Below are 17,606 nucleotides of genomic sequence, written 5' to 3' on the forward strand. Positions count from 1 at the left end.
AACATCTCCATGTAGAAACTTTAAAGTGAAAGAACAGTTTTATAAATAGCTTACTGCTTCAAAAACACACAAAACAATTGTTGCTCAAGAAGTTAGTTTCAAAATTTACCACATATAGTAGCATGGGAGAATGGGTACAGAAATCAGAGAGCACCAGAGCCTTCTGCCTCAAGCTTCCTCAGTAAGTGACTCCAGAACAACAAAAAGAACTTCCACAACATGCACTTTCTGGATTGTCCTACGAGTAATCATTTTTATTAAAGTTATAAACCTCTGAAAACAGAAGTTAATAACGGAATCTTAAGCACATGGTGAATCTCACGGTTAATCTCATTGCTAGGCAACAGGAAAAAATACTCTGTTAATACATGGTGCAATTAAATTATAACAATTTATGGCACTGAAACCATCTTATTTCATGTATTTTCTTTAAATTCATGGATTGAAAAAAAGAAATTAGCTGTCTTTATCAAATGAATTGTGCTCCATTATAATACTTACAAATCTGAGCACAGAAAAATGGAGAAGCTAGACCACCCCAGCAGCAGTGGAGAGGATCTGTTGCTGCTGTGCAGAGTAGGAGGAAGACAGGCTTTTGTTACACCAGTTCAGAAGAGGCAACAGTGAAGATGTCCATATGTGAGAACTACCCTGCACACACCTCTCAGTTATGCCACTGCTGTGGCGCTGAACTGGAGAAAGTCAGATGGCAAACTAGATTGGAAAACTGTTCCTCATTAAAATTAACCTTGTTTATTCTGGATGTAGTCAAGTAGTTATCCTCACAATTTTATTCTCTTCTTCATTTGTAATTCGGGGTGAGAATGGAGAGCTGCACCACAATGACATAGCTATAGTTGCTGGAAAGAATTGAGCTAGTGTTTTTACCCAATAGCGAGCAGTGTCCTCTAGACACATGGATTTGCTCAGACTTGGGGTGGGGAACTCTGCACCTCATCCCATTTCGCTCCGTAGACTCCCTCTTACTCTCTTCTACTCTGCAAGAAGTAGATGACGAACACAACACCGTGGAGTTCAGTTGCTCCTCCATTACCCTCCCACAGGAACACAAAAGCAGTATGACAGTCTTTTATTAAACAAATTATTGAATGTAATTTGGAAGGTATAACAATTTGTTATAGAAGTGCACGTATTATTTAATGTGAGAATAAATTCCAGGTCTGTTACTAAATTTCAGCAAAGGAAGAAAAACAGGGGGGAAAGACTTTTTAAATTAAATTTAGAACTGGAACATATAGTCAGAGGAGTGGCTTTCTGAAATCCACTATTGCTATTCATTCAACATTATTAAAATGGGACGTATAATCAGGCTGTGATATAAAACACTAATTTGAATGCAAATCCTGTTTATATGCAACAATTTACCAAATCAGGACCACTAGTCCTCATGTTCTCAATCAGTTCTGAGAGTGTGTCTGTATGCAAATGTGGCTGCATACAAGTAAATGAGCTCAGATTAACAGCACATTACAGTAAACGAGTTCCCTTTGCAAGCAATATGCGGACAGCAGTTACAAAAGCCTGCCTTATAGCATCTGAAATCTGTCAGCACCTTTGCATGTACAAAAGTGTTAATATCTTTGCCCCTCTAATATATACAGTGTGTAAAACATTTCAAACCATAGAAATGTAATTGCACTTAAGTATAGCATTCATCTTTTTTTAAAAAGGTTTAACTTGACATTTATTGTTAAGCAATGTAATTAAGTGCCATGTGCTTCTGTGTATTTTCGCTTGCTCAAACACCACGAATGCTTCTATGTAAATTACTTTAATCAATCACTCTGTTTATGTGGCAATTCATAATCAAAATACCAGATACACATTTTGAGTAAGGGTTCCAAATAGCAAGCTAAACCCAAGGTAGAACATAGAGATACAGATGGCATTTCTGCTGAGGAATGAAGCCTGAGCATCCTCTGTGCACAAGGCAGAAATGACAGAATATTAGCACAGAAGGATTGCTACTTGTGGTTTTGAAGTAATCCTGGTGTTTGGTAAATAACAGGAGATATTATTTATTTCTTCTTATTAAGAAGAATACATGCAGAGTTTCAATCAAGCAGCACTGCAGGTGCAGACTTGGCAGCAGCCAACCAAACTCTGAACAGCAGTATCAGAGAAGTACCAAGAGCTACATTGCAGGCAGCTTAAGGTCTATTCCTGCCAGGTCCCCCCTCCTCCTAACTATTTTGTTGTGTATATAAATGATTTAACACAGGCAAACAGCTGAACAAAATAAAGGTAAGAAATGCTGTTGTTCAATGAATATGTGTATATATATATATATATATATATAACTGTTCACATATATTTACATCTTTTAGTGCAAAATAAACAAATATTTAAAAAGATTTCCTTGAAAAGTTACTTAAAGATTCTGCTTAAACGTACATAGACATTGAGAACAAATAAGTAGTTTCATGATGTAAGAAAACAGATAATTTAGGAATAGTATAATGAAACATGGCGCTTTAATTTAAAAAAAAATAATAATACTTATTTTCACAAATATTTGATAAAGAAAGGAGACATTCCCCAGACATAAACCAGAAGATTTTTAGTCCCTATGGAAACTTGCTCTCTGGTAGTGAAGTAACTACTTAAACCATAGCAGGATATTCCATAGTGCTTAATACAACTTGACACTTTCTGAATAAAGACAACTGCCCCTTTGACTTGTCCTCTGATGCCTAAGCAATATCAAAGCCTTGCAATCTAACACCATAAAAAACAGATGCACTGCAAAGGTTCAAACTCCCTCTAAAGTATTTCTGAGCAGCCTGTTCTGCAAAGTTCAGAGCAAAATTGAGGTGAAGCATAAGAACAGTTTGCTCCAAAGATTTCCACAAAAAGAAGGAAATTCTCCTATTCTTTCTCAATATAGACTAAAAGTAGCTTTTAGAATTAAGTGCCTAAGAAGAAAGCCAGGGTCCTGTTCAATTCAACAACCAAAACAGAAACTGGCCTCCTCCTCCCTGGTGGCTTTTAATAATGTTAAGAACTGAAGGAAAATGTAGTAGCCTGGAGTTTCCGGCACCTTCATTTATATGACCTACAAAGCTAAACAACTCCCAGAAGACTACAATAAAGAGGTTATTCTCTACGGGGTGTTGTAGGAGACAGAGGGAAAGCAGTCAAGACTGGGCTCCTACTCACCTCAGAAAGCCCAGTCAACATCATGTCAGCCTGAAGGGAAGACAGCAGTCAGCTGTGGGGCACATCCACAAGACTCTGGGGACAATCTCTGGGGATGACTGAAAAGGAATATTTCTGGTTTTGCTTGGTGATATGTTATCAGATTTCAGAGTAAGTAGCCTTGGGGTGAAACATTAAATTTCAATATTAAAATGGTTTTGTTTTTTTTTTAAATAACCTGTTTTTCACACATATGGACAATAATACATCCTCCAAACTTTCCGTACTTAAAATTCACAAGCACATTCTCTCCAGTCACTGAATTCAAAATAGCCTACCCTTGCTAATGAAACCAGCATTGGAGAGTCTGCTTGAATTACCTCAGAGCACAACAATCAATACTCCCAACAAGAAGTCGCAACAAGGCTGCACAAAATACAGAACCTTTCAAGTCCACAAGAAGATTCAAGAGGATGAGAGAGTGTGAAAAAAGAATGTAAGCTAGAGTATGTGCAAGAGCAAGCAAGGCAGATCAGTCACTTGCTGGGATTCTTCACCATGGGACTGTGAGGTTGGTATACATTCTCTGTTAAAAGAGCCACCTTTAGGAGAAAGAACAACTGCATATAGGTTGTCCTTATGAAGAGTGCAACACAGAAAGTTCATTAAAGACACAGACAAGATGTAGAAATGAAAATAAATACAATTTTAATATTGTACACATTTTGCAGTTGAACACGTAACATTCCCACAGTTTAAAGATGTGCTAAATGTCTTATTCCTCGAGTAGTAAAAGCATTTACTATGAATTAGGCAACAGATAATCTGTGAAAGCATCGCATATAGATTGCCAAAATAATTGCTGTGCCCACAGAACCATGCTTTTGCATTCACCAGTGCCCTCAGTTATGAATCTGCAACAATAAATTAAGAGTGTTACTTGTATTCTAAACCTAATTAAAATAATTTGCTGAAGGTGCCGATACCATGAGTTTCAGGGACATTCAGTGATTATTGCCAAGCAAGGAACAGTCTTCACATTTTCATTTGCTTCCCAGATTTTTGTTTAGCTCCAATTCTTAGTTAATGGTTTTTATACAGAAGAAACTGTTTATATCTAGCAGAAAAAGTACGTAAAATGGGCACCCACTTTAGTTGCATCACAAAAAAGCTGTATTCTAAAGGCATCGTTCTGCTGGGAGAACATATTCCTTCTTTTAAAAGATACTGTTGATGGAGCAAAACACTGTTAAGAGGAGAAACATCTAAAAATCTACTACAGCTTGATAAATAGTACAGAAAAGTGTTTTTTTCTTGGGGGCGGGGGGTGGGGTGGGTGGGCAGGACACAACACAGAGACACTAATTTCTGGTACCTTAAGCACAATTACTTTACGTTTGTGTCAATCACTTGGTATGTGAGAAATAATCACTTCCTACAAAGAATACTGGTACAAAAACTGCTGCTGTCCTTGGATATCTGCAGTTATTTTCTGGGAGCAAAAGAGATATGGGAGGATGGTGTGAGTGGAAGATCAGCCTGTCAGCTTCCAACGGTCAGAGTGCAAGCTGGATTATTAAAAAATAAAAAACACCACATCTGTGCAATCAGTTTAACATCTATTAATTCAATATTAATTTTAAAAAGCTTTTTATACAGTTATATTCATAGTTTATTTACTAAGTAAAATTAGCGTGTAATGCTAAACAATGTATCAATGTTCAGGGTGGGGAGGTTCCAATTTTGTTTTGATCAAAAAGATGAAAAAGAAATGCTGAAAAATGGAAAAAACACTGCCTAAAAAAAGCAGCTTTGGTGAGCTCCACCTATGTGTTCAGAAGCATCTCTAAAAATTCCCTCAAAGATTTTGACGACTCAGGAAGGGAAATACCAAAATCTCCATTGAGCACCAAGTTTCAACCAGAAGCCCATTTAGGATCCATTAATTATACACACATTTGTGAGAAAAGAGCAAGTCTTACAGGCCCAATGCTCTAAAAATACAACAAAAAAAACCCTAAACCAACCAAAGCCTGTGGTTCTGCTGTTATAATTGTGGTTGTTTAATATCTTAATTAGACATATGACAGAACCTATCTATGAACTGGAAGATGTAAGTTTCCATTTCTCAGGTAGGTGGCATTTACCTGGACCACTGTACAACCAAGAATGCAAAAGCCCTATGTAAGGCCAGTAGCCGAGGTATTCACCTGGAAAGCTGAAACTTCAGATTAACTGAATTTGCTGCATAGCACTGGTCACACTCCCTGCTCACATGTCTAGTCCTGGCCCCAGAAATCTTGCATCCCTGGCTGTAGAGCAGAAGGTTTTGACTGCTGTATGTGATTTCGGAGCACTCTCCTGGGTAGCAGGAAAAACAGGCTTAAATGCTAAACTAAGAAAGTAGCTGAACTTGCAGCTCCCATGTCCTGGCTGAATAGTTATGGAAACTTCCCAGGCTTTTATTATGAACAGAGAATAAGTTTGTCAAGCTAAACCAAAAGAAAGGTCTTGGCACCTAACAGAAGATACTCGATTTTGGCTCTAAATCTCTGCTCCACAGAACTGTCCGATACAGGCTACAATTAGGTGCTGAAATCCAGGACAGAGACAGAAAGTGACACACATCCCATAGGCTTTTTCCTAATAGCCTTCTCGCTCAACACCTTCAGTATTGTTCATTTCCAGCCAGTGAACCTATGACTTACACCATTAATTTCCACTTACTCCACACCAAGCTCTTAACTTCAGCACTCCAAGATACTGCACCTATTCTGCAAAGGCACTGCCAAAGGGTGTGAAGGTAAATCCAGGAGGGGAAAGTAACCCCTCAGATAGTACCACTGGGAATGCCAAGTGAGGTATTACCACCATCCCAGGTAGGCAGTGGCTCCAGCCTAGGCTTTAGTTTAACTTTCCATTCCTGCAGGCAGGGCACCTACCTCTTAGGCACTGCAACATTCAGCACAGAAATACCCGTGTCCCTTTTTGCATCTAACCTACAGCAGCTAGAAAGACAGATGCTCTTATTAGTGGAGAAGAATAGAGAAAGTAGAAGAGTGGCATTAGGTGTCTACTATTTTTTGAAAAGTCTCACATAATTAATGGAAACTTCATTTAGAAAACAAATAGTGCCATCTCCTTTCCTACTTCCTCTACCACCAGTACTCCTGTTTAGCAAACGCTTAAGAACATGCTTAAATCACCACCTCTTTCCAAGAATGAAGCTGCATGCCATTTAGGCACAAAGTTCTGAACTTGTTGCAGAGAAACCTTAAATGTCACCACAGTTTCTTTTAAAAGCTCAAGGGGGTAAAAAAGGAAAAAAAGGAGGAAAAAAAAAAGGAGGGGGAAAAAAAAAAATCAGTTCTAGCCGCAGTGCAGCCATTTTGAAACACCACGAGCTCTCTGCCATTGCCTCCCATCTAGTCAACAAACCCAGCAAAACAGTTGTATGTTTTGCATTTGTTTTGTTTCATGCAAAGGAGGGCAGACACATGCATACCTGTGTAATCTGGGCAAGAGATGAGACTACTGGAAGCAGAGCAAAGAAAACACACAGCCTGTTCCCACAGCAGCAGTAGCTGCACAGTCATAACCATGACAGCTGAGGAACCAGGCCAAGAAATGTTTGCTGTAAATACATTCTCACTATGCTGTTAGGCTTTTTTTTTTTTTTTTTTTTGCCTTTTTTTTTTTTTAATCCTCAAAAACAGTTAAAGTACATTTACTGCAAATGCTTCCAGTTCAGCAGTAAGTTGTCGGCTAATGTTTTTGTTTTCTTTTGGCTTTCCTAACACTTCTTTCTATGATTGTCAATTCCTTTCAGAGACTATAATCCCTTTTCGTATCAGCTGCTAACACGAGCCAATAAAGCAACAGGGATCCGTATAGATCCTGCTTCCTTCATTAAGGGAAGAAAGGCAACAGAACAGGTTTTGTAGCTGCAGCCAGAAACGAAAAGAAAGAATCAAGCTCATAATTGTTCAATCATACCCATCCCAAAACACACAGGAGCACTCGAGTCAAAGGGTTATGGCAGGAATACTCTAACTCCATAAGGAGTTAAGCTGACGGGCGGAGGGATGGAAAGAAGGAGCTTTCTGTCATCTCCCACACTTTTGGCTGCTAAATCTCTAAATCTATGTTTAGTTTCTAATCTGCAGGAAGTACAATCATTTCCTTTAAATATGTACATACTGAATGGAACTGGTTAAGGCGGTTCTCTCTGGACAGACAGGACCTTTCAAGGTGATTATTAGCATTTAAGCAAATCAGTGATGATTATAAGAATTCCTGTAAGAGGCTTTTCTAAACTTCAACATCACGACTAAAGTATGATGTAGAAGTTAGCGTCAAGATTTCCATTGATTTCAGTGGGCTCTGGATGATAAGAAATTAGTTTATTTGTCCTTTTGTCTTAGCAAAATAAATGTAACAAAAAATCAGTATAAGCATTTTTTAAAACAAATTCTTTTATAAGGTATGAGTGGGTCATCTGTTTATCTTGCCCCTGAAACAGTTTCCTGAATTTCAGCAATAAAATGAGGGATGCTAATTGACCCTCCTTGCTTTAAGTGAAAGCTTATTAAAGATTTAAGAAAAAAAAAAATCTCACAAGCATTCAGTTATTGTTTACTGCCTGCCAGCTGTAGACATAGTCTTAGTAGCATATCAAAGTACAGTCTTAGCACTGCAAAGTTTGTACACTATTTATGATTGAGTGTTGTTCCTCTTTTCAAAATATCTCAATAGCAGATTTTGAGCTTTCTAAATAGAACAAATACATAATACCAATGATCTTATGTGTACGGATGAAGTGTCTGGGTCTTTTAATTTTTGTACTTTGGATCACAAAATGAAAAATAGAAAAGCATCCCAATGCCCTGAAGATGGAACTGCTCTTACTGTTCTGAAGAACCCTGATGTCTCAACTTTCTTTTTTTTTTTTTTCCAAACTGGAAAGTAGTAGACTTTAGCATGAACTAGCAACCTCTATGCCCACATCAGGCTAAGATAACTCAAAACAGAAAAATAGAACAGAAGAAATATTTTTGTAATCGCTGAAATGCTGGCAAATTTTTCACTGTAGTGACACCTGGTGAGACTACTGTATTTTAGAATTATGCACTGCAAAGTATAAACACATCTTTGTAGTTTATAATAGAAGCACAGCTTTGTTTAGCTCTATGAAACGTAAACTGTAAATATCCTGCTACAGACTATCTGCCTCAATTCCTCAATTACTTACAGACTGGATAAATACATGAATACTGTGAAATACAAGTCAATTTTGATATTAGCAAAAATTCTCAAATTCTCAAATGGAAGATGTTGCCAAAACACAAAACATAGAAAGAGGAAAACAATATTAATATGCATTTAGCACATACACTTTAACTACATCTACTCTGTTGATAAACAGACAAGTGTGCACAGACTCTTAAATGTGTATTAAAATTCAAAAAGATTATGAAAGTTTGAAAAAAAATACTAAGAATTATTCATGTTTCTGACCATCTTTGCTACAACTTCCCATTGCAGCATCGCACTCTTTTCCAGTCTTGAAAATTTACTGCCATAATGTGAGTTAAATGCCTTCAACGGTAATCTCTTGATAGAGCGCCCTTCCTAAACCAAAAAGCGTTAAAAATAAAATCTACACTCAAAAAAAAAATCTTCTGGCTTCATTGCAGTGCTTTTTCTTCACTCGCTCTTTACATTTACAATAAGAATAATTTTCATCATTGACTCACTATTACTATTCTGGGGATCCTTTCAATGCATTCAAAATATAGCTGAAAAAAAATCAGAGCCATCAACTTGTTATTGTCGTCTTCCTCCTGACCCAATACACGTCATTCCCTGCTATATCCCATTTCACTGCTCCCTCTCATCCACCAATACACTCTCCCACTAATTTTATACTGATGAGACACAGGTTTTTTGCCCACATTAACAATAAGTTCATCTTTGAGCAAGCCCCCTATGACATTTACCATGTAAGTGATGAAACACAGCAAAACTGGAACTACACCAATTTGCTTAAGCGATGGATCCAAAGGATAAGAAGTTTTTGCTACCCTTAAAATCCAAGGCTTGCACCTATTCTCCTAAGACAGTGCGAAAGAGTATGAAGGTAAATCCAGGAGGGGAAAGTAACCCCTCAGATAGTACCACTGGGAATGCCAAGTGAGGTATTACCACCATCCCAGGTAGGCAGTGGCTCCAGCCTAGGCTTTAGTTTAACTTTCCATTCCTGCAGGCAGGGCACCTACCTCTTAGGCACTGCAACATTCAGCACAGCAATACCCGTGTCCCTTTTTGCATCTAACCTACAGCAGCTAGAAAGACAGATGCTCTTATTAGTGGAGAAGAATAGAGAAAGTAGAAGAGTGGCATTAGGTGTCTACTGTAGTCTGTATTTTGAAATTTTTCATGTAAATAAGTACCACCAGTATTCCTGTTAGCAAACACTTAAGAACATGCTAGCCTTCACATCTGTGTCTCCAGAGTCCATTCCTGAACTCATTCCTGAACGCCTTTCTTCAACCTTTCTTCTAAAGAATTTGGACATAAAAGATATATTCTACATGTGTAACTTATTTTGTCTTTTGCTGTGATTTTTTAATTTTTCTTTGTCCGATTTATACTGTAAAATACTCAAGGCCAACACTGATAGCAGGATTTAAAAAAAAAAAAGAAAAAAGTCAACCTATGGTTCTCCATGCACTACAGAGGAGGGCCAGATGCCTTAGACTGAGTTTCATGAAGGTCTGCATCCTAGGCAGTAAGCTACTAAAGCTAAAGCAAAAAATTGCCATAAGTCTCCAGCACAGCCTTCTTTATGGCATTGCTACTCAATTCTAAGATGCCTGAGAGCACATCAATGCACACAAGCCTAGAATCACCATTTTTAAACCTCTCCTAGATCAAGGTACTTCTATCAAAACAAGAGGTATGACAGGAAAAAAAAATTAGGGATGCTCATTCAAGAGATAAGGCTTATTCAAGTTCTCTGCCTACAGGGATCTGATCAGCACCTCTAAAGTCTAAAAAGACCAAATGACTGGAAATGCTAGTGAGGAAAGGATGCTCTCAGTCATTACGTTGAAACTTGCTCATTTGATTGCAAGACTTAATGGTATATTAATTTGAGCAAGAGAGATGAGCTAGCATGACTGTCTAGCTTGGTGATCAGGGCACTTATACTAGAGAGACACATGCATTTCTGTTTAGGTTTTGACTGAGTGCTCTAAGCAGTGATCTCTGCGAAAAGCAGAACCATTCTCTCTGACCTATAGGCTTTAATGGAGTTATATACCAAGAGTCAAATAGGACAAGTTTAGAACTAATCCCAGGTTCACAGAACTACTTAGGTTTGAAGGGGCCTCATGAGGTTATCTGTATGGTCCATCTTGTTGCTCAAAGCATGACCAACTTAGAGCAGGTTACTCAGTGAGTCTTGCCCAGCCGAGTTCTGAATATCTTCCAAAAGAGAGATCCTAGAATCTCTCTGGGCAACCTGTTCTGATGTATGATTGCTTTCACTGTAAACAAACAAACCAACTGACCTAGTTTCAGCTGGGATAGAGTTAACTGTCTTCCCAGTAGCTGGTACAGTGCTATGTTTTGAGTTCAGTATGAGAAGAATGTTGATAACACACTGATGTTTTCAGTTGTTGCTAAGTAATATTTAGTCTAAAGTCAAGGATTTTTCAGCGTCTCATGCCCAGCCAGTGAGAAGGCTGGAGGGGCACAAGAAGCTGGCACAGGACACAGCCAGGGCAGCTGACCCAAACTGGCCAACGGGGTATTCCATACCATGGGATGTCCCATCTAGTTTAGGAACTGGGTGGGGGTGGGGATCACCACTTGGGGATTAACTGGGTGTTGATTGGCAGGTGGTGAGCAATTGCACTGTGCATCATTTGTACATTCCAATCCTTTTATTACTGCTGTTGTCATTTTATTAGTGTTATCATTATTAGTTTCTTCTTTTCTGTTCTACTAAACCATTCTGATCTCAACCCACGAGTTTTACTACTTTTCCCGATTTTCTCCTCCATCCCAGTGGGTGGGGGGAGTGAGTGAGCGGCTGCGTGCTGCTTAGTTGCTGGCTGGGGTTAAACCATGACACCAACCAACCAATCCTCCCCACCCCCTCACATTTCTTATTACTGCAACTTGCATTCATTACCTCTTCTGCTATCACTGCACATCCAGGAGGCATCTACCTTCATCTTCTCTGTACGTATCCATCAGGCAGTTCAAGACAGCAGTTCATCTCCCTTTAACCTTCTCAAAGCCAAAAAAACCCCATTTCTCTCAGTTTCTCTTCACATATTACATGCTCCATCCCCTTTATCACCTGGATGGCTCTTTGCTGGAGAATATATATGCAAGGTAGCACGCACCATCAGAAGTTAAGCAATTGTGCATATGTCTGCAAAAGACACTTAGGTCCTGATGAATACCAGTTGTGGTGAATGCCAGTGACACAATTACATTCATGTTAGGCATTCTTAACAGATTTTGTATCATTGATACACGCACATACTTTGGGAACCTGAAACTCAAAATATATTGTACTCAATAGAAAAAAATGTATAATAAATTTATTTTATAAATATGAAAAAAGTATCAAAGGAAGAAGTTTAGATTTACTTGGAAGTTGTAGATACTAGTCTTTATTTCTGTGCATCTCTTCAGAAGTGATAACTCACAGCAATACTGAACATGGTATATAAACAGAATGAAATTTGCATGGTTCCAAAAATGTAAGGCAAAAGAGAGTATGTAGACACAAACAGAAGCTGAAGGACAACTCTTAGTAAACTACACTAACCAATCAGGCAGACAGCTTAGCATGTGGTACCGAACTACCTTACTGACAATGTTCTTGTATATTGCTTCCATATCAAATGCACATCATTCCTTCCAATTTGGAATGGTTTCCCCTAATTTCTCCATTGTTCCATTTGTAAGAAATCTATTTATACACACAGGCAAACTAGATGGTACAAAACTGTGAAAGTTTATATGCTGAAGAATTTATGCGATATAACACAGTCTGTTATAAACACACATGATAAATGACACTGGACTGATGTGTACAGACATCAGATACAGAACATTCTGCTGCATTGAACATGCACAGTAAAACAGTCAGTGGCAGCATGGTAGCTATTTTACCAGGTATAAATACCTGCTATTTTCCCTCAATACCTTATCTATTTTTCCGGTCTTCCCAAGTGTAGCATTAATGTATACCTAAAATAAACCACATTTAAAGAAAAATTGTCCCCGAATCCGCATATGCAACCTCTCTAATTTAAATGGTGGAAAGGAGAATACAAATAACTACATACACACTTCTCAAACAGTAGCAACTGCACATAATAATTTACTAACTAATGTATGTCAAACAAAAATAGTATTGAACATTTATATTCTCCTCTATAGAGATGGGCCACTTCAGGCAGTGATCAAAAACAATATAGCCTCCATAGTCTTTGCTCTCCAAGAATTAACTACTACTACTGTTTCCAAGTTAATCTAATCCCAAAGCTTTAAACATAATTTTTTACTGTTCCATTCACTCCACTGTTGCTTTTATGGCAGCTTTTTCACAGAGGCTCTTGAAATATCCCAGACCTCACAACCCACAGTCTGCTCAGTATTTCAAAAACAATTTATCCATCTGTCTGCATCTTCCCTACTCCCAATAACATATGATACTCTACAACTACTTACGTATGATAACTAAGCATCAGAGACTTATGCTACAAAAAAGGTTTGAGTACATATATGTATACTCACACATACACACTCTAATATATATATACACACACACGATCACCATTGCCTCTGACAAGTGCTGGTTTCGAAGCAGTTCTCTTAGTAGAGGACAGCTTCAGAAAGAAAGCAGCACACAAAATCTCCATCTCTAGCCAAACTTTCAAAATTACATACAATTGTAATAATTGCATAAACCGAGTTAAAAGTTTTTTTTAAAAAGACAAGACTGGATCTTCAGACTACAGCCCTATTCAACTCTGGGTTGAGCTAATAAAATAATTTTGATCATTCTTCTGCTGAATTTATGGTTTTCAACATGAATCTACAGGGGATAAAGCCTGTCCTTGCTTCAAAGTGCAAGGTCCCATTTCCTTTTGCTCATGTGCAACTGCTCTGCATTGGAAGTTTTATGAAATCTGCTTCCTGCTAATTTCCCTGTTTTCTTTCCAATTATATCCCTTCCAGTGAAACTTGGGTTTATTTTCATTTTCTTTCAGTACATACCTTTTATAAAACAGAGGCACTAAAGTTGTTCTAAAAGAAGCAGCAAGAAAGAGATGGAAGAATTACAATTAGATAATAATAAGAGTGGTTTAGGAACTCATTAGAATTGAGCCATGCCAGGAAATGCTTCATCATCTTTCTGGGAAAACGTGTTCATCCTTATCAGGTACATCTAAAGAAACTTTAGAGCTCACAGTACACTTAACAGTGCTGAGGCTATACTTTATAGCCATACTATACCAAGGATGCTGCCAATGCACAAAATGTTCTTGATACTCTAGAAGAGCACGATAAGGAAGAAATACAAGAGTCTTGCCATGTAAGGTCCAACTAGGCTACAAAAACGTAGGTTTAAGTGTCATGTCAGTGTAAGAAATCCTGTTGAGGATGTTAACCACCCACAGATCCCCACCTTGAAAAGTGAGCAGATTTTGGGGCTAGTTCCAAGGGGACTGTTTGCACTTAACAGAATTGCTGACTTCCATAATCCATGTTGTGTAGGTAACACTTGCTTCTAATAGTAATACAACTTTATCTATTGATATGACAAAGACACCAGGAGAACATTACATGCTGAATTATGCACTCATATTTTACCTGTAGTCCCATTTTTTAATTTTATTTTTTTTAATAGAAAAGCTGACATGTCCGCTACATATCAAACTTTTTTTCCTTCTCTGCTGGTATTTCAACTTGATAACACATGTAAAGTAAGATAGAGCGTTCAAGATCAGAGAAACCAACACTTACTATCCTTCATATTAAAAGTTTTACTGATTACTGCCTAAACAAGAAACCCCCTCCATTCGTATTGCTGCTATAACTATAGCAGCTATTAAATTGGCAACCAACACTGTGCCACTTCCTCTCCCCCAACCTTTTGGCAGAACAATTGCCACATTGTACTCCAGGACATACAGCAGCCAGTCATGCCGCTCCTGGATCAGTTCGGAATTGTGCCTGCACCCTTCTAATTGCTCCTTTGCCACTGAACTGTCAAGATGTCCTCAGACAAAAATAAGAATGGTGCTAGAAAACTTACCATGCAGACTGTATGGGACGTGGTGATGACCATTTAAAATCCTTGTTGCAAAAGCAGTTTAAACCAGCAAACAAGTTTTGCTTGCCTGTTTTGGTTTGGTTTTGGTTTGGTTTTTTAATAATCTTTCTATTTCTGAGGTTCTTAGCTGTCTACTTGATACTTATTTCAACAGAGCTTTTCAGACACATTCCTGTTCAAGTACTGGCTTTAGGTAACTCAAAAAAAAATTTGTATCTTTACTGTACTTAGCCTAAAGGTTAATCAGAAGTCACTCCCACAACAAATACACCAAGACGATGCATTCTGAGGTAGCTTGTTTAATCTAAACCAAGTACCATAGCACTGAGTCAAGACACACACAGAGTAAAGGAACAAGTGCTGAATGGGACTGTACAAAAGAGTAGGCAGCTTCTGAAGTGTATGTTAAGTGAAAACTGAATAGAAAAGGCTAATACTACAGATAACACTGGAGAACTATCAAAACTTCCCTACCTGGGCTTTAACAATATCTTCAGAGAAACGAACTATCTTTTAAAAAAACTGAAGTAAACAAAAAAATACTCTCTTCTATCTCACCTACAGGCAAGCAAGATTCAAAGGAAGTGTTAACAGAGGTGAAAGAATTTTTACATGAAGGTAACTATGGCAGGGACATGGGAAGAGTTAAAATCCAGATAAGAGGAGAAAAAAAAAATCACCCTGCAGGATGAACAGGCCTACGGTACATCCAATAATGTGAACAAAGAAGTTGTACAGCATACTAAACCGTTAACTCTATTTTGTATTATAAGGCACATTTCCTTCAAACTCTGTTTAAGGAAAATGATATGATGTGTTCCAGAAAACTGTCTTTGCTCATGAGATATGGATTACCAGACAAACAGCAAGCACTAATTTTGGTCTTCAACGTTATTGCCTGTCATCTACCAGTCTGACACCATACAACACACAAGAACAAAGATAGCTTGTCAGACTAGCCATGTGGCAAAAGGAGAGCCTGGATTTAAAAGGTGGTGTTACATCTGAAAAGTGATGTACATCCTGGCCATATGCAAGTAGAAGTGAAGAGAGACAAAAATGAGGATGGAATCTGGACTGTGCTGAAAAGCCATTCATCTGCCAAAGAAGTAAAACTAGAGAAGGACAAATATACACATATTACAAAGAGTAAGGTTACATGCAGTAAGTATATAAGAAAGCACATAATGTTTATATTTAACAAATGTATGTTCCATTTGTAATTTATTTGGAATACAAATATTGGAATTTGTAACTCCATGTAATTTCCAAAAGTAAGAGTTCCAGAAATTTAATTAAGTTGCAAGTGTAAGAGAAGCATTTAAATACTCATTACAGGCACAGACCAATTATGAGTTAACAAGTTAATGAGTTAACAAGTCCCACTAATGAATTTGGAAGCTAGGGCCTTCAATGCTTTATTGGAGTATCTGAAGCATGATAAACTCTGGAAAAGAGATTTGTTCATACGGAAAAAAACCAAACAAGCATCCACAGTTATTTACAGAGTGAACACATAGTCTTGATGATCTTAAACAAAAAAACCCTCCACCATCTAACAATAAACACCATTATAAAATACCACCAGAATTTTTGATGCAAAAGTCTGGGAACCTCTGTGTTTTCTATGTGGTTGACTTAATTATTTTAAGAACTTAATATTTTATCAGCTTGTCTGAACGCACACAAGCTCCTTACATTATACTATAAATCTAAATTAGGGAGCTGATTTAAGTGATTTATATGTAGCTACAGAGGTAAAGCAGCTATTTCTTAAGAACATGGTTTTAGAAAGTTAAATTCAAGCAGAAGTATTTTACTCTTGCAAGCAACTTTATCCTGTCAAACAAAAGGTAATAGCTATGATCAACCAGAACAGATAAAGAGAAAATAAGGAAAAATTTCAAAGCTCCCAACAGATCACAAAACTATTTCTAATATAAAATGGAATGACAGTATCTTTAAAAACATCACTGAATGCTGTGGTCATCTCTTGTTTAGGTGTCCAAGGCTATAACACTATTGGTTCTACAGTTAACCCCTTCCTGAGACTGACTAGTAACTATGTCAGAAGGGAGATTATAGTTTTTAAAGCAAGAGTAGCATGCGTTAGGCTGGAAAATTTACCAGTTATTTTCTAAAAACCACAGTACATGTGGTATATGTACATTAGATAGAACCTGCTGTTTCTCCGTGTGACCGGCGAGCTTCTTTCTTTGAAGGAGGAGATACAAACAACTTTTTCCAGCACAGATTTAAGACTACCCTGGTCATCATGCAGAAGCAAAATGCTTGTGGGGAGAAGAAATTTAGCTCTAAAGCCTTCGTCTTTCAGAATTCAGGTTCCACTCTCAGGGAAATCACTGATGCCCCGAGTATTAACGGACTCTGTCTCATTCTACAGCATGATCAGCCAGCACGTTACTGCTTCATCGGTTGCTAGGGAGCAACGAGCTCATTACACGGCATCATCCACACCCTCCACAAGGATACTGGCACATGCTTCCCATCTGGGGATACTACTGATTGAAGTAATGGCACTGGAGTGCCTGCCAGTCTTCAGTCTCCCAGGATGGAGTATGCCAATACAGCAGGTGCTAACTTTAGTCCTACCTTCGAGGTTTTAGGCTCTAGTCTTTGTGAGCCTGGCCAATGCAATGCAACACACAAAGAGGTCAGAACAGCCTTCCACAGCTATTGGCATGGACACCCCTTATATTTAAAGGCCAGATCTAGACAAAGATGTTCTTCCTGAAATTTTGGCAGATACATGGCTTTGTTGACTAGGGCAATGATTGCCACTATTCTAATGTCTGTGTTAGAGGAGAATTCAGTAAAAATGGAAAAAGGCTGGGGAAAAAAAAAAAATTAAAAAAATCTTCTTTTCAGTCATTAAGGGAACACAAGATTTGGAGGCATTCACAAAAGACATACAGAAATGTAGTGATCTCCAAGCTGTATACATTAAAACGTTGGAATGGATGTCAGTTGTGAACAATCTGGGTCACTTCAAAGTCTAAACATGCAAACCAAATGCATTTTTTCAGCTGTTTGTCTCATTAGCACTTCACAGATTTATTCA

The 17,606-nt window shown here is 38.0% G+C and overlaps 1 protein-coding gene across 2 annotated transcripts in view; it reads right to left on the reverse strand.

Annotated features, from left to right (window-relative positions):
* The window catches only part of NUBPL (NUBP iron-sulfur cluster assembly factor, mitochondrial), an 86,522-nt gene that overhangs the window by 36,427 nt on the left and 32,489 nt on the right, over positions 1-17,606 (reverse strand). The window lies entirely within an intron of this gene.

This window comes from Accipiter gentilis, chromosome 22 (genome assembly GCF_929443795.1).
Source record: "Accipiter gentilis chromosome 22, bAccGen1.1, whole genome shotgun sequence".
NCBI lineage: Eukaryota > Metazoa > Chordata > Aves > Accipitriformes > Accipitridae > Astur > Astur gentilis.